The sequence below is a fragment of the Lissotriton helveticus genome, chromosome 4_1 (genome assembly GCF_964261635.1).
Source record: "Lissotriton helveticus chromosome 4_1, aLisHel1.1, whole genome shotgun sequence".
NCBI classification, from domain to species: Eukaryota; Metazoa; Chordata; class Amphibia; order Caudata; family Salamandridae; genus Lissotriton; species Lissotriton helveticus.
In genome coordinates this window covers 1,788,485,427-1,788,510,308 of record NC_136063.1, presented here as the reverse complement: position 1 = coordinate 1,788,510,308, position 24,882 = coordinate 1,788,485,427, and the positions used below count along the sequence as shown (strand labels likewise).

General features: G+C 41.4%; 1 protein-coding gene across 2 annotated transcripts in view; it reads right to left on the bottom strand.

Annotated features, from left to right (window-relative positions):
• Positions 1-24,882, bottom strand: part of DIAPH2 (diaphanous related formin 2) — a 4,230,744-nt gene that overhangs the window by 1,611,408 nt on the left and 2,594,454 nt on the right. The gene's annotated exons all lie outside the window — the stretch shown is intronic.

Here is a 24,882-nt window from a genome sequence, read left to right as displayed (position 1 = left end):
CGAGAACACGATATCGCACTCAATCGTGTTTGCCATGCTTTATTGGAGGCAAACCTGACTCTAAACAAAGAGAAGTGCGAGTTTCACCAGGACACACTGAAATTCTTTGGCCATATTTTCTCAGGCGCTGGCATGAAACCTGATCCTGACAAGATTATGACTCTAAACAACACCAAGAGCCCCCAGGACGTCAGTGAACTTAGATCGTTCCTCGGCATGGCCAGTTACTGTGCTCGCTATATCAGGGACTACGCGACGATCAGTCATCCCCTCCGCATCTTGACCAAACAAGGTCAACCGTTTGAGTGGACTCCTCAATGTGAGCAATCCTTCAAGGAGATCAAGAAGGCGGTGGAATCTGCGGATCACCTGTCATATTTTAACCCACAAAGAAAGACTGAGATAACTGTGGACGCCAGTCCGGTTGGGCTTGGAGCCATCCTGGCACAGTATAACAATGACTCAGATCAACGTCGTATCATTGCATATGCGAGCCGTAGCCTGACTGACCCGGAACGGGCATACTCGCAGCCCGAGAAGGAAAGTCTTGCCGTAGTGTGGGCATGTGAACATTTTCATGTCTTCATATACGGTAAACATTTCACTTTAATCACAGACCATCAAGCTCTCGTCACCATTTATGGAAACCCACGATCCAAGATGCCCCGAGGATTGAAAGGTGGGGCCTAAGGCTACAGGAGTACACATTCACCATTATTCACAAGCCTGGGAAGTCGGAAAACCCGGCTGACTACATGTCCCGGCACCCACTTGCATCGTCAGCCTCCAAGTCGTCTATCGCGGAAGAGTACATACATTTTGTGACCGACCAAGCCCTACCTCCAGCTATCCCCATGGATACCATCCGAGAGATTACGGCCCAAGACGTCGTCCTGCAGAAAGTCCTTCGCAGGGTTCGAAACAACAAGTGGAGACATGATCCTCAGGATGAAGAGACTGATCCCATTATCAAACAAGAAATGCAAGCCTTCCGGCATGTCTGTGGTGAACTGTCAGCCACCACTGATGGCATACTACTGCGAGACCAGCGGATCGTAATCCCCACTCAATTAAGGCAAGGAGTGGTTGCCCTTGCACATGAAGGGCATCGGGGGATTGTGTCGACTAAACGTGCGCTACGGGAACGAGTATGGTTTCCGTATCTCGATCAACTGGTGGAAGCCACCTTGAAGGACTGTCACCTCTGTCAGCTCACAAGCAAAAGTGATCCTCCAGCACCACTGCACATGACCACCCTGCCACCTGGAGTGTGGCAAGAGATCGCCATTGATTTCTATGGACCCCTGTCATCGGGCAAATATGTGCTGGCCATCATTGATGAGCATTCTCGATATCCCATGGCATACTTTGTACCGTCTACAAACGCCTCTAGTACTCTCAAAGTACTTGATGAAGTCTTTGCAACATGGGGAGTTCCCACGAAGGTGAAAACGGACAACGGACCCCCTTTCAATGGGCAAGACTTCGCAGCATTTGCGAAACACCTGGATTTTCATCATCGCAGGATCACACCCCTCTGGCCACAGGCCAATGGAACAATCGAGAGATTCATGGCCACACTCAAAAAGACTTTTCAACATGCTACCGCGGAGGGTAAAGATCTCCAAGTGGCCCTTAACGAGGTCCTCCGAGCTTACAGGACAACTCCTCACGCAACGACTGGTCAGTGCCCTGCGACACTCATGCTAGGACGTCCCATGAGGAATCGCATTCCAACGTGGGAAGGGGCTTTGCGAGCATCATCACCCGCACGAGACCATCAAGAGATGATGATAACAGACAAGTGCAGTAAAGACAGAATGAAGTCATATGCAGACCGCCGGAGAAGAGCGAGGTCACTGTCCTTACATGAAGGGGACCATGTTCTCGTCAAGCAAGAACAGCAGAGGAAGACTGACTGCCTGTTCAAGGATGAACCTTTGCTGATCACGAAAAAGAAAGGAACTATGCTGACCGCGGAATCGGAGCAGCGGCGAGTCACGAGAAACATCTCGCATTTTAAGAAATTATCACGAGATACCACTGGAACCATGATGAGTGAAGTGGACACTCCCAGTTCAGAAGAACCACATTCAGTTGGTCGCGAGAACACTGGTCCAGCCAATGAGACACTGAACAATACTAGTCCGAGAGCCAGGTCGCCACGGCCTCATCGCGACGCGGGGACGGACTAGGGAAGAGGCAGATAGAGTAGGGACAGGGGAGAAGCTGGTTGCAAGAGAATAAAGCTCCAGTATCATAAAGAACTGTGTCTGTGGTTATTGGTAGCAGGATGCTACAAGTCCCAGCGCCCTTGCGCCATTGAAGGGACTACAAAGGGAGGAGTCGCGCTCTAATTGCGAGATTCCTCTGTACATCGGCGGCAGAAGGGACTACAAAGGGAGGAGTCGCGCTCTAATTGCGAGATTCCTCTGTACATCGGCGGCAGAAGCCTGGCAATTACTTCACCATTGCCTGTGACTACTTCGCATTAAGGTTCCCTTAGCACCTGAGGCGGAAGCCGGGTGATATCCTGTCTGTGTATTTTTAAAAGTCACTGTTTTTTGATATCTTTGTTTGCGGCGTAAATTGTGCTTTTAAATTGTCCTTTTTAGTTTAAATCACATACCGCATCCACAGCGCGCCTTCACTCCTGTTCACAGACGATTAAGATTCTGTGGCCGGAGAAGCGTGATTAGCCCCCTCAGGTCTGCAGGACATAAACTACAAGTCCCAGCGCCCTTGCGCCATTGAAGGGACTACAAAGGGAGATGGCTCCCGCTTTGCGCAGCGAACGCGAGCAGCGGGCGCGCCATAGTCGCGCCGGAGTCGAGCCAGAGTCTAGCCCGTCTGCGCTCGTCCGCGCTGAGGACGCGCCAGGGGCCATCTATTCCACCCAGGTGCCCCCCTTATCTAGAAATGCCATTATAGCATTACAAACATGCCATTCCCAGTGTCATCACACCCTCAATGTAGACGAGTGGGTAGGCCCTATTTGCTGCTCTGTCTGCAGACACTTACTAAAACCCTACCACCCCACTGTTAATCATTTGAGCCCTAACCAACTGAAGGGTGGTTTGATAAATGCCCGCTCAATATGTAAAAATGCGCTCCATATATTTGATTTAATCACCGAAAATGATCTGGATTGTTTGTTTATCACGGAAACTTGGCTTCGGGATTGGTCCAATCCTGTCACAGTCCATGCCATCCCCCCTGGCTATTCTAGTTGCAGACAAGATCGCGCTGAACAGCGCGGTGGTGGCCTGGCTATCATCTACAGAGACACCTATAAATGTTCAATTAGAGAGCTTCCGGATATTGAAGAAGCTGAGAGCCTATATTTTTGCATTCAAATGCATGACACTTCTACCTTTTCTGGAGCACTGCTCTATCGCCCTCCCCGCAATCCCACGCAGTTTCTTGCTAGTGTGGGCGAAGTGTTGAGTGACCTGACCCGTAGATACTCGAACTTCACCATTGTCGGCGATATAAACCTCCATTTAGATAACCCTAATGACAGTCACGCTTCCAATTTTAAAGAAATATTACAAATCCTTGGATTAACTCTCCGGGCTCTTCAATCCACTCATAAAGCCGGACATTCCCTTGATTGTATTAGTTCAAATTTGGACAAAATGACGGTTAATGATCCTATACCTCAAACCTGGACTGATCACTTCTTCATTGAATTCAACATTATCAAATCATAGAAAGCCATTCAAACTTGAAAAAGGTTGCCATTAAGAGTAACACGCTACCCAATTGGGGGAAAATCATGAAACACGCCGATCTTATAAGCTGGGTCGAGAAAAGCAAACCCATTCTTTCAGGGAAAAACTACCACTGATTACCATAAATTTGAGAATTGGATGACTGAAATTGGTAACAATATTAGAAATTCTGAAAGAACTAAAGATCCCATAGGAAAAAGGAAAACTTCTGCTCCCTGGTTTTTAGACACCTTGAAAGAGCAATTGGTGGAAATTAAATCTTTAGAGCGCAAATGGCGACGAAATTATGACAATGGCGCTAAAATAACCTACAAGAAAGCTAGGAGAATTTATCACTCTTCCATCAAAACTGCAAAAACTGATTACTTCACCTCTCGTATTGAAGCAGCAAATAACAGACAAAAAGAAATTTTTAAAATTGTTAACAGCTTCACGAAGCCTAAAACTGCAACCCAAGAGATCCCCCCGTCCCAGATCCTATGTAATGACATAGCTTCCTACTTTACTCAAAAAATAGAAACACTCACTAAGGATTTCCCCCAATCAGGAACATCAGAACCCGTCAGTGGAATTGTTCTTAAGGCCGATATACCCAAATGGGAAAATTTCAGTCATATCAGCCTGGACGATTCCTCACAGGGAATTTCTACCCTGAAATCAGGATCCCCTTTAGATCCCTGTCCCCCTACCTTCCTTAAATCCATAATACAGGAGGTGAACCCTTATATTAACGCCATCATCAATTCATCCCTCCAATCTGGAGAGATTCCCTTTCAGTGGAAGGTAGCGATAGTAAAGCCACTACAGAAAAAGGCGTTACAAGACCGTACTATCCTTTCTAACTTACGTCCAATCTCTCTTCTTCCTGCCATCTGTAAGATTACAGAATCTTTTGTTAACAAACAACGTATGGCTTTTTTGGAAGAAAATGACATTCTACATCCTTGTCAAGCAGGCTTCAGGACCCACCATTCCACTGAATCCGCACTTCTGTCATCCACCGAAACCTTCCGGGCGGCATTGGATCAGGGCAAGCATGCTGTCCTGATCCTATTAGATCTCTCGGCAGCATTCGACACGGTATCCCATGCTATCCTATTACAGCGCCTAACTAACGTAGGCATAGCAGGAACCGTGTCTGAATGCTTTAAAAACTATCTGGCACACAGACGCCAGATTGTAAGGCTGGGCGACTTCTCTTCTGAAGAAAAAACTATCAAAACAGGGGTCCCGCAGGGCTCCAGTTTAAGCCCTACCCTATTCAACCTTTATATGGTTCCCCTATTAAACCTGATTTCTTCGTACAACATTAGTACGGTCGCCTATGCTGACGACACTCAGCTTGTTCTGATTCTTGATAAAAATCAATCCAACACAGAACAAATGCTGAAAGAATGTCTGTCAGCAACCTTTAAATGGATGTCAGACAACCATCTAAAGTGCAATTCGTCAAAAACGGAAATCATTCCTTTTGGACCCAACAATTCCTTCTCGCCACGGGACTGGTGGCCCAAAAAAGCAGAAGCCCCCCCCCAAATACCATCAATGCTGCCCGAAATTTAGGCATAAAGTTTGATAACACTCTGACTTTCAACCAACAAGCCAAGGAAGTAGCAGGGGTTTGCTTCGGCATCATTAGGAGCCTTAGAAATTTTTTCGATCTTCTTCCCCTGAGGGCCAGACGTACGGTAGCTGTTGCTCTTATAATATCCAGGCTGGACTATTGCAATAGTCTTTATGCAGGACTTAATAAATTAGCCCTGCATAGACTCCAAATGGTCCAGCATGCAGCTGCCAGACTGGTCCTCAGACTGCCCAGGAAGTCTTCGGCTTCTACAGCTCTTGATGCACTACACTGGCTCCCAATACATAAGCGCATACTTTTTAAAGTTCTTACCATTACCTACAGAGCCTTTTACCATCATGGCCCACTGTATTTGCGCAAACACTTCAAACAATACCACCCATCAAGACCACTTAGGTCTTCTACAGGTAACCTACTTCATGTCCCTAGGTTTAAATTGTCAACCAGAGGAGGAAAATCCATTGCAGTTATTGGCGCAAGAGCATGGAACAAACTCCCCCCTCTCCTGCGTCAATCCACAACTGAATCAAAATTCAGAAAACTTTTAAAAACATGGATTTACTCTTTGCCAAATTCCGAATGCATGGGACTGATATGATGTGTTTATCGACAAGTAGTCCTTTCTCCATCTACTACCTGCTGTCATCTAGGAATCTAAGCGCCAAGATGCTCCTTGGAGTGGTAGCGCGCTATATAAGCTCTATCTCACATCACTTCACCTAGCTTGCAAAAGCCTAGCTTGTTGTATGACTGCATTCCCTTTTCTGAGAACTGAAGACCCCATAGCTCACAGTCTTGAAGAAAGGTATATGCATCACATGTTGGGACATTGTAAAATTTATTGAACCACTGCATGCGGTTTAGAAATATATTCACAACCTTATATCTTGTCTTTTTGGGAAATTTTGAAGTGTGCAGGAATGCTGGTAGCTTAATTGCACTTTCTGTTAACATGAGACGAAATAAAAAATTATCGAAATTCGAGGAGGGAGTCGCTAGCTGAGTTATTAAACTAAGTAGCGCAGCTTGATAATTAGTAGATATATGAGGTAGTGCAAGCACCCCTGCTCTACGTTCAATTGTAAAATGGATAACTTAATCAGAGTTTTTTTTTTGCCCATACAATATCACGAATAACTTTATCCTCTTCATAAAAATATGAGATTGGTATTTTTAGAGGAAGATTTTAAAAAAAAGAAATATCCGCAAACGAAGAATCAACATCTTCACTAGGGAGACTCGGCCTATTATAGTTAAAGGTAAAAGCGACCATCTTTCTAAAACCTTATTCTATTAAGTGTTTTTGCAAAGTTTAGATGAAATAGTTGAGAGAAGTCGGATGTAACGTAAAGGCCCAAATATCTAATAGGTCTTAAAGGCAGAAATTTTAGCCCTTCATGAAGTTCGGCTCCCAATGAGTTGAATAAAAGAATCTCCGTTTTAGACTGATTGACCTTATAACCCCCCAGTTCTGTGAACGCCTGGATTTCTCCAAGGGCCGACTGGATATTCGCCTTGTCTGGGTTCAAGTATAAGATCAAATCATCGGCAAACAACTTCATTTGATGCCATTCCTATTAGGGGAGCACGAATTGATGCATTGGAATGAATCTTTATCGCCAGTGGCTCAATAAAAAGAGAAAATAGAAGGGGGAAAGGGGGAAACTCTGTTGATTCCCCACCTTATCACCACTTCTCCCGCCTGATCTGCATTTATAATTATTTTTGCAATTGCCCTAGATTCCTCCCGACATCTCAATCAGGTGGATTGGAAAGTCAAACTTCGCTAAGATAAAAAAAAAGGCCTGCCAATTCACCAGATCGAATGCCTTTTCTGAATCCATCATTAAAATGGCTGCACTATCCTTCCTAGCTGAAAAATAGTCGATAGCTTGGATCAGAAAAAAGGTATTTGCACACATCAATCTACCAGGCAGGAATCCTGTTTGGTCCGCATGTATCACTTGTTGTGCACACCCCGAGATCCTATTCACCCAAATTTTCATGAAAAGCTTGAAACCTACATTTAATAGACGTATTGGGTGGTAGGAGCTCGGGTCTTTAGGGTCCTTGTACTTCTTCAGGATCGAGATCACAACAGATTCCTTACATTTGCCAGAGACAGGCAGCCCATCCATAATTTGATTATACAGGGGTACCAAAAAAGTAGAGAGTTCATCTAAAAACATCTTGTAGGCTTCAATTGGTATCCTATTGTTAACACTTGCCTTGGCAATATCCATTTCTTTTATAGATTCCCTGAGTTCTGTTGATGTAATTGTTTCATTCATCGCCTTACAATCTTCCTTAGAAATCGTGGGTAACTGGACTGCCATAAAATAATCCTCGAGGGCCTAAGTGCTGACTAGCTGGATTTCCGCATAAATCTTCTTAAAATAAGACATAAAAAGTTTGGCAATTCTATCTTTATTATTAACTAGACTCGTAATACTGGGGTTTCTTATTTGTAGGATGAATTGCCTACTCTGTTGAGTAGTTGTTGACCAGGCTAAAAATGTAGCTATGTGTTGGCTCTCTTCGTAAACATTTTGTTGAGCTGCTTTGCTACCAGAAATCTCCTCAAGAAAAAAACATTTTGTAATTGCTCTTTTGCTCTTAATAATTCCTGCTGGAGAACATCTTCCTCAAAATCTCCCGGGGGCCAGGCCGATCCACAGCATTCTGAAGTCTCACAATGTTATGTTGCCTCAGTTTATAGAGATCTGCCCTGTATGCAATCACCCGTCCCCCAAAAGTTGCCTTAAAAGCTTCCCAGACCTTAAAACCTGTTGCTGTGTTAGTATTTCCCTTATGAAACCATCGTATAATTTCACGAGTTTCAGCTGTCCATATTGGGTCCAAGAGCAATGTTTGTCAAACTACCACCTGCTATTATTTTCTATAGGGGTGGGTAAATGTACTACCAAAGAGACTAAAGAGTGATCTGAGAATGAATTAGAAAAAATATCAGAGCTAAAAATCGAGAGGGCTGAGGACTAAGTTAGAAGTGAAAAGGTTTTGATGTTTAAAAAATAAATAAATGAACGACCACGATGAAGTCATCTAAATCAAAGAACTTCCTTTTCAAACAGAACTCTGCCAACATTAAGAGTTATGCCTTGAGGAGTTACTTAAGTGCATCACTTTTCAAACGTAAAAAATATGCAGAACCAGTCACTATTCTATGACATTTATTCTAGGTTTTTAAAAATTGCAACAGGGATTGAAGCTTGCCAACTATTTCTATTGGTTAGTAAGAGTTTGATGCAACAATTTTTTGCAGAAAAGCAATGACCCCTCCATTATACTACAGATATTTCAATGACTGATGTTAAATAGATATCATGTAAGTGAATCATTTCAGGCAAGTAATAGAATGCCAGTGACTCAGGTCATAGGTGCTTGGATACCTTATTAATGAATGCATATATTTGTGATACAGCTGGCTATCCTATTGGTATATCTTCTTGTAATTCCTAAAAAGTGCATCATTGCATCTTCCACTGCATTGCTAGTACATTTTGTCAAGTGTAACGTATCGAAAGTCTGGAAATTGTTTTTTTCCTGGTTCCCTGAAAAATAGAGCAGGGGTGGTGTGTTGTAAGTATACTCATAGCAATAACTATGCTACAAAAAGTTAACCAAACATTACACAACAACAAAACATACTTGGACAACACAGCTACCAACATTACATCAAGAAACCCTTATAATTATTATCAGCAGATTCAACAACAACTATCCAATCACATACAAACACCTACCAAACCTTCCAATACTCGTTTGGAACTCAACATTAGAAAGCCACAAATGCACATCAACACAGGGACGAAAGCCCTTAAGGGTGCCCTTATGTGCTGAGGGTGCCCAAGGGCCAGTGCTTCACCCTTCTTGATATTTGGTTCAGTTTGTACTTATCCCTTTATAACTCCCACCCCAACCCATATGTACGCAACATTTCATTTTTTCCACACGTTGGGAATTCTATAAACACCCAGAGTTTGTGGTTTCCACTAGAGAGACCGAAGAAACCAACCAATATGCTGCAATTTTGTTTTCTAAAATACCGTTAGCAAAAGGATTGCTATTTTAAGTTCGCCTTCTTCCCAGCTTTCAGTAACAGAGTTAAAAATATTTGTTTGTAATTTTTTAAGTGGATGTCAATATTTCCTATATTTGATGTTTCTACTTACTTAAAAATAGTGCAGGGAGGAGGCTTGACACCTGCGAGTCGCCCAGAAAATTATATACATTTTTGAAAACTAGGTAAATTTACAATTTGGAAAGGGGGAATACTTGTAGATCACTCAAAAGTTTGGCAAATAAACTATCCATTCCATTAAAAATAGTAAGCATAAGTAGTAAAAAACAGAAATAGGTGTCAAATCTACAGAATTATTTACCTTTACCTCTGCCCTGCCAGATAATACTACTCGCAGAAGTATATCGTTTTTGATGGTTCTCCAAAAACTCTGAGTATTCTCATTGTGTACTGAGTTCCAAATTATACGAAAAAAGCTAAAGAATAAAAAACAAGTATGCAGAAAATACATGGATTTCTTTTCAAATACAACCAGGACTCTGAATTGAGGGATGTGGGCTAGTCATTAACTTCTAAATTCTGGACTACCCATATTACTAGGCTATTCTGAGGGTGTTTTATTTTTAAAAAATTTGTGTTTTTGTACACACTGACAATTGGCAGATAAAAATATAGAGACATTCCATAAATACTAACAACTGCCTTACCATTCTGCAGACCTGATGGACAAAATACATTTTAAGTTGCTAAGCCTATCAAAATGACAGGATTGGCAACTCAAAAATACATTATTATGATTTATAAAAATATTTTTTTAAATCAGGTTAGACTTTCAGGGGTTTTGCGATGTGAGGTATGTAACAATGGTTTGTGACCACAATTGTGATTGCAAACTATTGAGGAGATACAAACACCATAAATGAGGTGATGTCTGGTTCTGGAGGAACATGGCCTGTTCTGACACCTTTCACGTTGGAAATCGTAATGGTGGCTTAGTGGGGGAGGGGGCTGGCAGAAAGGGTTATAATGGAATACTGTCGGCGCTCTCCCAGAAGTCCCCCCAAATGGAAAAGCACTTGTCCTTTTAATGGACACAGGCTTCATTTAAAAAAAAAAATAATGTTTTCCATTTAGGAACGTAAATGTACTGATGGATGTCTGCAGTTCATAGCAGGCCTCCACACCTGCATTTGCAGCAGTCACTGGGGTGGGGTGTCACAAACTATACCTGCCTAATTAATATCCATTAGGCAGGTCAGTTTATGACCCCCTGTGAATATACAATTTTCTGAGACCTATTGATATAAAATAGGTCACATCCAAAATTTCTTTCCGTTGATACCCCAGTCAGTGTGCAAATTACACTTCTCTGATTTACAAATAGGACTAGGAGATCAGCCCTTGCAATTCCAAACTTCTCACAATAAAAATGTGCACCACATGTGTGGATGGGATTATCACACAGAAAAGGTCCAAAATGCGACCATGTGAAGAAAGCAAATGATGGCTGTTCGCCATATTTAGGCACTTGATTTGCCTGAACCCAAAGAAATCTAGCAACCCAAGACTTCTCTGAAAACTATACCAGAAAGTGGGGTAACAAGCTCACTAGAACCATGTCATAAAGTGGACAAAGGGCATGCGGTAGATAGAGGCTGACAATCAGGCAGGACTCCAATTCCCAGAGTTTCATATAGTCCATAGTGTTTAGTGGGAGTTCCTCCCACCCTGTCTCCAATCTGTCCCTCAGGGAGTCAGAAAGTCTTCATGGGCCCCAATGAGCTGGATGGGCCAGATGCAAGGACAAGCCAGCAACAAACTCATACCTGGTAATTTAATTTGATCATCCAGTGATCTAGTGAACTTTATGCTCACCTAGAAGGAAGATTAGAGGTAAACCCCAATACGTCCATGCACTGTGGTAGGAAGAATGTCCAGGGTACATGGATGAGGGAGTAGCTGCAAAACTATTCCACCCTTTTCACCTGTCTTCACATAGCCACTGTGTCTCAAGGCAGCCACACAGTCCTTTGTAGTGGGCACATGTCAGAGGAGAGAAGTATTCGGAGAAGGCAGTATGTGGCAGTCACAATTCGGTGGTCATAAGGCACAGCCCACTATTGGGCTTGGAGAGAGGTCTTCATCTCCTGTGGTCCAAGCAGGACTTTTGGCTCGAACAAGCGGCATCCACCACCTCAGCCAGCTGAGAAGCTGTTTCAGATGCACTGTTGAGGTGACAATTGCCATAACTCTAGAGCTGTTGAATCTGTGTATCATTTGCTTTGAGCCAGAACCACTGAGGTGCCTTGTGATGAAGCCAATAGCTGTGGCAATTTTTTTGGTGCTTTGGGTCTTCTGTGAGCTGTGCAAGAGGGCAACTTGAATGTGTTTGGCAGTTTTCTGCGCATGATGGCATGCTCCACCCACAAGGCCCATCCTTGATGGGACTCCAGACTTCTAGATTTCTTTATGGATCTGCAGCCCTATATAAACATTGACACCTTTATTTTCTCCTCTCTGCAGTGCTCCAGTTTGGAAGGGAGGCATTTGGGCTTGCTCTTGATGAAGCACGATTTGTATCCACCCTAATGCATGCTTTGCATGAAACTACTAATATAACACGAGAGTGTATAACACGTGAAATGTGTACAAGGCACAATAGTTAGATTTTTCATAGATAAAATAATGCTAACTGAATGTTATTCTGTCTTCTTAACTGCAGAAAAATAAACAACAGAAGAATCTTTATTCTTCGTGAAAGTAGTATAGGATTTTTAGAAATTATTCTTTGTTTTGCTAAAATAATGCAGGCCTCGGAATTGTTAAAGGATGTACTTTCCGTGCTCCTGTCCTTCAAATGTAACAAATGCTTCCTTAGAGTGCAGATATTTAGCCGGTTTCTAAAAGTCTTTTTAAATAGTCTTTTCAAATTCTTTCCTGTCTAGATGTGGGTTGTAGATGACATGAATGGAACTACTTTAATGTTTACATTTGTAGCTAGGTTCTTTTTCTCTTCCTCTCTGGGAAGTTATAGAATAATCAGACAAAGAGTGTTTAGAAAATAGTAGTAGTCATTGTCAGTCGATTGTCATACCATCATAAATAATCAATGGAGAGGCTTGCTGTTGAGAGAGAATGCAACATTTTAACAGAAGAAATTAAGTAGTGTGCTATAAAGATTTCTGTGAGAAAGTGTTCCTCGGCTCGTTCACAATACTGGTGAGCTGTCCTGCATTTGTGGTATGCTGTATGACATGCTGATTCCTGATTATCTGGCTGGTAATATCTGCTGAACCTAAGAGACTTTCTAGAAACTTTGCACATTATCTGATGATGGTGCTGCCCTCGCTATTCCCTAACGGCTGTGGGGTTATCTTTTCAGACTAATTGCACGCTGTACATTAGTATTTCAATTTCATAAGTGAACTGTTGTTTCACTGATGTTTTCTCTCTCAATCTCTCCTCTATATCTGATGTTTTTTAAGTTATGAACTGTTATGATTATTGTGGGTCAATTCAGTATTTTTATGAAGCAAGTAATGACATTCTAATTTGTATTTTGTGCTTGATCATTCAGTTAATGAAATAACAAGAAAAACGAACGAGAAAAGAATAGTGTTTGTCTTTGTTACTGAGTTAATTGGATATGTTTATAATGACCAATGTTTAGCGTATTTCTTAATTGTAGGTCCTCATGGAGAAATAGCATCTCGTCTTTCATTATTTTGTCCCTTTAGCTCTACCAAAGATTCATCGGAGGACCTTTGATATTGCTAACTGTGTGATAATGACTTAGGGGCCCGTCATTAGAGTTACACTTCTGATTATTATATAATAGTTGGTGTGGATAAGTAAGATGACAAAAATCCCCCAACGCTTCCGCTGCAACACTCTCCTACTGAGTTCATGGGATTTCCTGACTTAGGTGCTTTTCACCTCCTCAATAGACTCACATATTGTTTGTGCATCTCTGTGTTACTGTATCTGTGGAAGGTAACCTGCTCTTAGTTGTCTTGGAGATATGCTTTGGTATTTGGGTTGACGTCTGGTCTCAACACGGCACCCTACGTCAGGGCACCGGGTAAGTTGATCTTCACTGTATCATTTTCTACTTCTACCTGGTTGTATTATACTGATATGAACCATTCTTATTCAGAGCACACATCAACACCAATCTGGCACAGGGTTATCATCAGAAATTCACTACTTCAAGCACTACTGTATTTCTCGTTACCTTCCCCATTTTCCCCACTTTTTCTATTGAGGCGGGTGAATTCACTGAACTTCTGGAGAGACTTGGATAAAGCGGTGAACAGCAGAGCTTCACATTCCAAATACCAGCTTTACAGAAGGGAAGATCCACTATAGTGAGATGTATGGAGGGGACTAACCTCTTGTTAGGACCCCATGGAAAGTTTTTAGTTAGACTGTAATGACCTTTCAAACATGAATCGGCTTCTGGTTAGAGAAAACTGAAATTCAGTATAGTAGCTATGATGGTTAATTTGTTACAAGAGAACTGTGCACTTTATAATAAAAATACAACTGCTTAATTTTGTCGTGTGATTGGAGTTGGTGGGCACTGGCACTCAGTTTTGGGGAATTGGTTTTCAACAGACTTTCAGACAATCAGTCTTTGACACAGAGCAAGAGGGAGCACAGTACAGAAATTGTAAAGAAGGACAAAGTGAAAATAGGACAGAGTCAGACATCAGGAATACATAGCTAGCCTGCAGGAATGACAGGAAGAAGACAGTGATTAAAAAGAAGCCTTGAGGTGGAATTAAAAGTTTATAGCCATACTATCTGGCAGCCAAGGCATTTGGCAACACCACTGGTAGGCACCCAGTCAGAATCTTGGGCACCTGCTTTGATTATTATGTCCTTTACATTAGGAGTGGAAAAGGTTTATTCCCCAAGTAGGATCCTACTAAATTCTGACAATGGTTGTAGATGTCCTGGGTGAATAGGAGCACATTATTGAGTAAATTGCAAATTAGAGAGTCCACCAGAGATCATGGATCTGCTAGTTAAAATATAGGAGTTTTGGTTCACTGTAAGAAAAGCCTGAATGGTAAACTAGAATTTTGTGCAAAGCATTTCCTTGGAATGAATAAAGGTTATAAATGACTCTTTGGGCATATAGACACGAATACCCTTTTGAGATATCTTTCCAGTATCCCTGTGCCATAACTGTTGTCTTAGATCTAACATAGGTATTCATAATCTAAAGTATAACATAGTAATAATGGAAATATAATACTTTAGCTGTTGAAGATAGGGAGGGTGGATGGCTGATTACCCTTTAACTTTGATATATTTCTGTTACATTTTGCTACATACATATAAAAAAATCAATATGTTACACTTTGAAATTGAGTTCTTGCATACAACGGGAAGAGGCAGACTGTTTATTTTATTTGCCTCCAATTCTCCAGGCTCTTTATGATAAAAGCGAGGAAATCATAAGTGAAAGTGCAAGCAGGCAGCCCAGCAAGCCTCCAGCTTCAAAGCCGCGTGCGTATATATTAACCATAAAATAAAACCTCTATTTATATTTTTGAAACTGATATCGAAATTTGCCCTTTTTGAAATCAGGCTGCTTCATAAATGGCCTTACAGTTGGAACTATTCCAGGAAAACCCCCAGGAGTTATATCTCAAGGATTTAGCTGGAAACAACGACCATTAATAACAGCCCTTTTGTGCTACATGTGTGGATGTGGTAACAGGTGCACCAAAGATTCTGTAATTGTATTTTTGCTTCACTGTCATCTCTAGACACATTTTGACATTGTTGTTTTGTTATCACGTAATCTTTAGGTGTCTGTCTTTTCTGTTTACAGTGAAAAATTTTATTGTATCTTCCAGAAATCAGAATGAGCATGATTTTACATCTGGACACTTTTGCAAATATATAAACTGGTAAAAAGCCATCAAGCAGCTTTGTAGTGCTGACTGAAGCACACACACAAAAACAATGAGAAATCAAGCTGAAGATTTACAGTCCACCAGTGTTCAGATGTTAATAGCCTGTCAGGAGAGGAGGAGTCTCTAAGATACAGGAGACTCCTTTTAAAGGGCAAATGCTGTAAGAAATTACGCCCTTTCTGGAAGACTATCAGTTGAATATTCTTATAGCTTTCTTGCCTAAGCTGTTCTAGCACACTACTGTTATTTACAGCTTTATTATCTGCGGACAATTCCTTTGTTCACTGTCACCATTTTGTCTGTTTAATATTGCAGACTTTTAACACCATATCACAGTGGGGGTGACAATCACTGGCCTCTTAGAGGGTTAGCGGTTTGATTCCATTAGTTGGATGTGTGCCATGTCGACTCTTCAGGTTTATCTTCACCAAGACACGCAGACTGCGGTGGCAGTTTGCATGAGCTTGGTGAGGGGCCCCTTTGGGTGGCACAATTTGTGCTGCAGCCTTTAAGGGCCATATTCCGGTCCAATGCCCTAAGTATTAGGGATACCACTTAATAGGAACTTACAAGATGCCTAGACGGGTGCCAATTGTGAAACAATCATACAGTTTAGGGGAAGAACGCGGGTGTTGGGGACCTGGTTAGCAGGAACCCAGCACACTTTTAATCAAAGTTACATCAGATACCAAGCAAAAGGTGGAGGGTAACCATGTCAAAAGAGGGACTTTCCTTCACTGGCTGCCAATTTCTTTTACCTTTTTTCAAAAACAAACTCTCACAAACACAGTCTGTGTTAGAAAAAAGTAAAACGAATCACTCCCACACAATGGGAGTTTTCTTCCATGGTGCGGGGGTCACTTTTTAATTTTTATTATACTTCTCTTTCAGGTTTTTCCTGGCGGTGACAGACAGCGAACAAACAAAACCCATCTGATCACCCGTTCTAAACTGGGTGGACAGTCGGATGGCTTACCTTCGATGGGCCATGCTTCATTGGGCCGTTGTCAGAGTGCATCAGCGATAAGCTGGAGTAGGCTTCATCTTCAACATACTGTCGGTCCGGCCACCTCTAGTAGTGGGTGAACCATGAGATTGGCAGAGAGGCTATTGCAAAGGAGTACCCTTTATGCCAGACTCTAAGTACGCCCCCAGTATTGCTCCATTTAGCCAACACCATTGCGGCTGGAGGACCTTTGGATTGCTTGAACCAAAATGATGGAAGTTTTGTAGAGCCCTGAAGACTACTTGTTTCTGTTAGCTGCTTACATCTGTTCCAGGAGACTCATTTGTCATTCCCCTTACAGTAGCCTAGCAAAATCATTTGTTAACGAATAATTAAATGAAATATATAAATCCTATGGAAATAAAATGTTATAAATGTAAAGACAAGTGGGGCAACCCAAAATCTCTACATGCAAGAAGGGTTCGTTTGTTTGCCTTCACTGTCTTCACTTAGTATGCAAACAATTTGGAAAGGAGCCATGTATTTGGCTGAAGCAAAGGCTACTGGTTCAAGATTCTGTCATTTACAACTCATCAAATGTCAGCGGAAGCGACGCTGTATGCTTTACTAAGAAAGTACAAAACACATCTTCTTTTGAAGATTAATTCTGTATGGGATAAGTACGACTGGCAAGTGACTGTAGTTACCGGAAGTTGGGGCTATGGGAGAGCGCAGACTGAGTTGGTTGTACTGCATGGAAACCAGGCTGTAATGAGGTTGTGAAAAAAGTGGGCTCAGAAAAAACCCAGAAAAGAGAATTAAAGATAAGAGGTAAAAGGAGTACTGTGGAAGGGAAGTTCCAGCAATGCTAACAGAAGTAAGGGTGTTGTGCCGCAGTGTGCAGGGCTAAGTAGTCAACAATGTGAATGCTACTGAGAGTCAAAGAAGGATGATTCTGACTGATAAGTAATTACAGTGAACGAAAGTGACAAAGAAGGAGACTTGGATGACAGCATCATCAGTTGAATACAGGGTCAGTAAGCCGCCCAGAAGAGTAGCTAGTGGACAGAGATGAGCCTAGAGCCAGTAGTAAGAGACTGATCGAATAGCTGGGCAGAAGCACGAAGACAGATATGGAGAGTGCCAGAGGGTTGATATTTTAAAGACAAAAGGGGTTAGGATGAGGTACAGGAAGGACTGGCATACATTACTAAAGACATCGACTAGATTTGGTATGTTATAAAGAAGGTGGTGTGTGGAGATAAGAAAGACATTGAAAAAGAGGATACTAAACGAGAGAGGTGCTACGGAAGCAAGACGGAGAGAGTAGAAAAAATTGGTCGAAAGGGTAATAGACAAGTACATGGCAAGGACCAAAAAGCAGCGATTTCTTGGCTTGGTACAAATGTGTAGGTGAGAGCTGAGTGACGTGATAAGGCTTTAGTAAAAATTGGCTGAGTTCATTATTGGGAATAGGAAGGTTGTGAACCAATTGTTTATATCTTCTTGGGTCTGACACTTTCTCTGTTTGGAGACCAGCTCTTAGTTGTGGGTTACATGTGAGGCTAGGGATATGGTCTTTTGTTAGAGGTGACAAACACAACCAAATATCTCACAGTTACAAGATTTTTATAATGTAGGTTGGCACATAACACATGAATATTGTTACAGAAGACAAGTATGTGACTTTACACATCAGAGCATCTCCTAAACAGATAGCAAGATTATGGCAAGTGTGCAGAAACCCATTAATACAACCTAAAAGTTTTAGACTGAGCAACCTGCAAACACAATCTGAAACAGCAAGTCAATCAGTGCAGGTGAAAGGAGAGGAAAAGATTCATGCAGACAAGAAGAGCACTGTTATATCAGAAGAATAAGTCAACAAGTACAGTTACGACGGTGATGTCAGACTTGGTCTGTCCTGTTTTTAGCAGATTTCAAAAGTATAACAACGTAGAAGTAGCTCTGGCTTTCATTGCATGTAATTAACCCACAGGTAGCCAGCCATAAATAATAAAAAAGAAACAATTTTTAAGTCATGGCCCTGATGGGATTAACACAGGATGTAGGGGCCTCAAAATATTTAGATTTGGGTCACCAATAATCAACAGTTCTGCCAGGGATAGTCTAAATTTAATCCATATGATGCTCTCCACATAGTCAAGTATGGGCCCAGCAACCTCTCCACAATGCTTTTCAAGAACGAACAGGAGAAGCTTCAGTTCTATCAGTTTCTACCTCCTGTGGTCTCTTTAAAGACAGCATTTAGCGGCCGTTAAAATAGTCCTAAAAAGTAATGGAAAAATAAGTATTTCTTCGGTGTTAGGGTGCTGCTTTCTTGGACTGTGTTGATTTATATAAAAACTCACGAAGATCGTTATATATGCAGAATCATTAAATTGTTAACGTTGGCAAAAGAAAGCTTCTAATACCTGCTAACGCTTGTTTTTTTCGTAGCAAACCTGAAATTTATATTGTGAAAACACTAGTAAACATTAAGGATATTGTCTAGCGCTGCATAAACTGTGTTTGTGAAGTGGAAAGACATTCACAGATATGCATCAAAGAACTACATATGAGATTATATCGGTGCGGCCGTCCACATAAAATCCTTAACAGGACTGTGAAAATGTTTCCAGTGTTGTACATATACAGTTCTCTCTTTACTCCAACCCTGCACCCCTTTTCTTTCATAATGATTCAAACATTCTGACAAAAGGAAAGTCACTGTTTAAGACAGTGCAAATGCTCTTTTCACACTTCACAGGTGAGTGACATGGAAAACATAGTGGTGCCTTCAATCCTCTATACAAAGTTATGTATGAACCTTTTTTGAGTCTTACAAGCGTTTCACGGTGAAAATATCTGAACAAGAAGTGATAGGCCTCCAAATTGTGATCAACATCAGTATTACTGGTGTCCACTTATGACGGTCTACATGAAAGGTATGAATTTCACTTATATATTCTTAACCAGGAACCATAATATCACATGTGCAAATTGTCATCTAATAAATTAAAACCCTTTTTGAGTAGAATCTGGTTATGGACTAAGTCAAACTATACTGTTGACTTGTAACTTTCGCAATTTATGCAATCCTTAAAAAAGACCTAGAATTAGTATTTAGAAAGACAAAGACATTCTATAAGAGTTCTTGCCTGGCACGCGCTGCATATTTTAAACTCTGAGCTGCACTGTGTAATATTTCACTAATTTTATGCGACTGTGTATTTATCCACTTTACTGCAGTTCCCTTGTATTGTTGTCAGCCCTTAACAAACATTTAACCAATAAACATCTTTGTGATCGAAGTTTACATACAATGAGAGATGTTTTCTAGAGTTTAGAGATTAACCTTAGTGCTCACAAAAAAAGAAATTCAACCTGCATTTGTTGTTCCCAGTGTAAAACTCTCACTGACACACGGTGAGATGCTTCATTACGGGGCCACTTCTCATTGAGGATGCAAGACCAGGATAAGCCATGTTCAGTGTCAGAAATTGGGTTATTAATTGAGAGAGGTGGAAGCCCCAGTCAAATAACAAACACAATGCTTGTCAAGGTGAACCACAAAAAAATTAATAAATTAACATGTGCCTTATCCTCTAGCAGTTTGGAATAAAGCAGTCAGGTTTACCTTAGAGGCAATGTGTAAACTATTTATACAGCATAAAACAGTCATAAAGTGAAATACAACTCAGAAAAGATCCCAAACCAAATTAGGAAAATAGAGTACATTTTAATAAATAAATGACACCAAGAGCAATTAAATCCAATCAGGAGAACCAGAGTTATGAACATTTAAAGTTGGGCCTGGACAAAGTCACAAGTTCAGGCCAACCACGATAGATTGAGAGTTGGGTAAAAGACTGAGTTTAATCCACTGGGAGTTGTACCTTTGTGTATTTGGGGTTGAGATGCGAGGTCCTATGTGAGTCTGCACCATGCTGTGTTGGCTCCAGTGAAGCCACCGGACCAGAGCAGAGAGGTGCTGCGATGCAAGTTCTTGCATCGAGTTGTGCAGTGCTGCGTCGGCTTCGATGAGACTTTCAGTTGTGCGTGGAGTAGTAAACTCTGACTCCAGTCAAGGGTCTAGGACCGGGGGGCAGGACTTGGGCATTAACGCATACTCACACAGAGGCCAGCAGTAGGGCTCAGTCAGATCTAGCCAGGTCGTGTTGGTTATCTGGACAGTTGCAGGACAGGTCTCTGGAGCTTGTTGTGCCCCTCTGGCACACACAAGATGCCAGCCAACTAGCCCTTTGAGTCACTCTGGTTATCCTCGGTTCAAGGGTGAAGGTCTTCCTTACTCAGGCAGCAGGGAAGCCCTTAATACAGCAGGGAAGTTATGTTTCTCAGTCTTCCTCAGGTCCAGAAGTGATCAGATGATTGGCTCTGCAGGGCAAATGTGTATACGTGGTCCAACCTTTTTGTGGGGGGACTCACTGTCCTAATCCCACATCTGTTTTTGGAATGATCTTCCTAGTCAGGGCTCCAAACTGTCTGGGGGTGACAATAGGCCGGGTAGGCCTTGTGTCAGGTTCTTTGTGTGTGCAGGAGGGAAAGGTATTTGAAGTGTAAGTGAGGCTGGGCATAGCTCCTCCCTAGCCACCCTGTGAGGATGGCCCATCCTGTACACACATCCCAACAGCAGAGCCATGCACAGCCATGAGACCAAGGACAATGCCAGAAGGCACAGTTGGCTGGAACAACAAAATGCCAACTTCCTACAAGTGGCATTCTCAGAATTGTAACTAAATATCCAATATCACCATTAATGAGGATTTTAAATACAATTAATTTGAGTTTAAACAGCATATCTCTTTCTGCTCCCAATCTAAAGAGTAGAATTTAGTAAAGGTAATAAGGTAACTTGGTGTTAGTCAATGAGAGAGAGTGGCATTACAACAGTGACAAAATACTTGAGGAGGTTTTCACTGTCAGGACATGTAAAACATAACTACATATGTGCTATGTTTTAAATACAATTCGCCTTGACTTATGACTACCCTAGGGGTGACTTTTAAGTATTAAAAAAGAAAGGGTTAGGCCTGGCAAAAGGTTTGTTTTGCCAGGTGGAAATTGCAGTTTAAAGCTGCACTACTGGCAACAGTGGCAGGCCTAAGACTGATTTTAAAAGGCTACTTGAGTGGGTGACCCAAAGAGTGCTGCAGTCCACTAGTAGAATTTAATATACATCCCTTGATACTTGCAATACCATTTAGTAGGGACTTGCATGTAAATTAAAGGAACCAATGAGGTGCAAGACAATTTACCATGTTTTAGGGAAAGAGCATAAGCGTCATTTTAGCACTGCTTAGCAGTGGTAAAGTGCACAGAGTTATAAAGCCAACAAATATGAAGTCCGTAATAGCAGGCAAAACTCTGCGGGTGATCCTGCCAAGAGGGTGAGGTCGACATTCAAACTTTTTTCTATCCTGCCAGACCAGCTAGTTATTGTAGTAGTTCTCTTTCTTTTTAAATATATTCTCTTTCTTTTTAAATATAGAGGGCCATTATGGTTAAACTGTACAATAGCACTGTTCATTATATTTAATGCTTTTCCCGCTCAAACAAAATTAAAAAGCTTACTACTGAGTCACGGCTGCCCCTGCCTTAATACACAGTCTCATGTTTTTTCTTGTAATAATGCCAATTCAGGTCAAAAAGCTTTCATCAGGATTACAGCCCTATACATGGTTCTTCGCCCTAGTTTGTATTAGATGAATCAAGAGCATATATGTTCTAGAAAACATATGCAGCACACAGTCTATCACATACTGTCGTTGGTACTAATTCCCTGGAATAGTGTGAAATTGCTTAATTTGTTTCTCACTAAGTTTTGCAAAATTCCATGAAAATCTCATGAAATTATGCTTTTATGGTGAAATATTTTTTTCTGGTATCTCACGTCATCTCATGTAAAAAAAAAAAAGTCTACGAGATATTGGCAGGAGACTAGTTTGAGCAGAAAATATCTCCCGGAGGCACATTTTCGAGGCAAACCAGTCCCACGCTGGTATATTGTGAGACTTTTTTTATGGTGCATATGGGCTTGGGTAAAAAGAGTTAGCCAAACAGCATAATACGACATTTCAAGTAATTTCATGAACTTCACAAGCATAACTAAATGTTGGCTCTGCTCTCACAAGGAAGGTAGGGCAAGACCTTTCGTTGTTGATGGACATGAAAAATGCATGTTGAAACTGCCACTTATATTTGGCAATCCATTTTCAAAGCGGCATTCATCATGACTCCCAGATTCTTCACCTTTGTAGGAGACGATAGATTGCAGCTCGAGTATCTTTTAGGGCAAACCCCCACTAGGCCACAGTGACAAACATAAAGACATGTTCCTCATCTAATTGTCTTGATAATCATTAACAATGACTATAATGTTACCCCAAAGTGCATAGATTCTGCATGTTTGTCATTTTATACATTTTTGTTAGTTCATACCACCAGATCAAAGTAAAGAAATTATTAGCAAACATTTTCATGGATCTAATCTCAACTATCTCCCTGAGTCAAAGAATCAGTGACCAATGACATTTACTCCCACAGATGCGATTATAGTGGATATTCTACAGGAGTAGATTTAGAATTAGGGGTTTAGAATTAGAATATGGGTGTTACCAGGGAAATGCCTGGGTAGCAGCCATTGGGAAGGTGGCAATTACCTTCTTAGCTGCATCTGTGGAGGTATTCACAAAAAGTGGTCATGCTTATTCCCAGAAATATTTGGACTTAACATATAGTAACACAATTTAGTATGCAGGGTGAAGCATGGATAACACCAAAATACTGTTTATATTTCACTGGGGAGTAAAGGGAAGTGATTTCTCAACTCAAACATACAACAAACCTGCCCAGAAGGATTTTGCTTCAGGTGGGCAATTAACAGGACTAGGGTTATGCATACATGTAGAAATTTATGATTTTTGGAAGAAATCTGTGAAAGTACGATAGTATGCAAAATCAAAAAAAACGGTGGCACATAAATTTGCTGTTTTTCTGTGAGTGCGGTTTTTGACCATATACTACTTGTACCTTCCTTCCTTTTTACGACCAAACTTGCTGTGCACCCCCTTACCCATATGCAACAGAGGTTGGCCACAGTGCATGGCACTGCACCCAAACTCGCTGCAGATGGCCACCACCACTGAATACAGCTTTTGGCCGAACACAGCAGGGAAGGGATTGACAGCAGGGTCTGCATTGTGCCTATCCTGCTGCAAATGTCCAACTCCTACTGGCAAGGACTTCAGTCAATTGCAACGGGAATTAGCCACAAGGCCTGGATTTTACCAAGGTTCTGTGCCAAACCACCTTGGGCAGACTCCGCTGTGACCAGCTTTTAGCAATGTGCAGCCAGGGTTGGCAACATTTTCTCGTCTTTGTGCAGGCCCTTCTCACAGCCGGGTGCAGGCAGCTGACCCTCGCCCTGCACAACCCGCAGCTGTGTGAAGCAGGGGTTGAACAAGCACCGCTTTAATGCACAAAATTACTTTTTTTGATTTTTTTGTTCTGATGTAGGTAATATTCCATGGAACGGGTCTGAGATTCAGGAATCCTCCCAAGGATTTTTGAATCCTGTAAGATTTTTTTTTAATTAATCTTAATAATAGGGGATCCCTATGAGGCCCCTTTACATGGGCCTGGGTTTCAGGAAAGGCTCAACCTGTCGCCTTATGCACTTTTGGGGTTTTATTTTTTTCAAATCTAGAAGCAACATCTTGGGTAATGGCAGTTGCAAAAGACATTTTTCTGTCGCGGCCAGCCAATAGGCACATCGACAGATTCATGACTCCACAAATGGCAAAGCGAGAAAAGGCTATCTCATCTTTATAAATTTAATTAGATTAGCGAATCTACTGAATTAATGGGTCAAATGTTTCTAAAATATAACCTCATCATTCCCAGACTAATTGAAAATTTAAAACGACTCAATGGATATACACCAATACAGTCAAAGGCAGTTCCTTGAGTAAAGTTCTACTTACAAGGCAAGTCTGGTCTAAGTCTGTTCAGCGTTTTTCTTGCATCTAGGAGCAATGAATCTTATGGAATCACAATAGAAAATTTCACTGTTGGGAGCACCCCTTTTTTTGGTTTTCGCTGGATGGATCTGCACAAAATTTGGCATGAAGAATCCAAAGTGGGCGAACATTATTTTGGAACAGTTTGTGCACTGAACAGCTCCAAGTTATCGAGCAAAACAAAAAATGTCCTTTAGGTTGAAAGTCTAATCTAATTATAACTACACAAGTGCTATCACAAAATACAATTATGATAAAACGTAAAGGAAAAAAATCAAATATAATAAGGCCATTAGAAAGTGTGTCGTGTAAGTTCTGGAATTCAAATCTTTTACCTTATGCAAGACAGAATCTTCAGACTAAGGATTTTAGTAATCCTATAAAAAGCACTGTAATGGTACTGTGCCCCTAAAATACAGGTTATAAAAAAGTGTGCGTGCAGGCAACACCTACAACTATAAAACTCCATTTAAGAATTATGATCCAATGACAGTACATGTACCCCGAAAATCATCAAAATTACAAACAGTTAAACATGTGCATTTTGTTTTGAATGGCGTTTTTTCACTCCAAAAAAAGAAATAGAGTGTGTTTTCAGGCAAG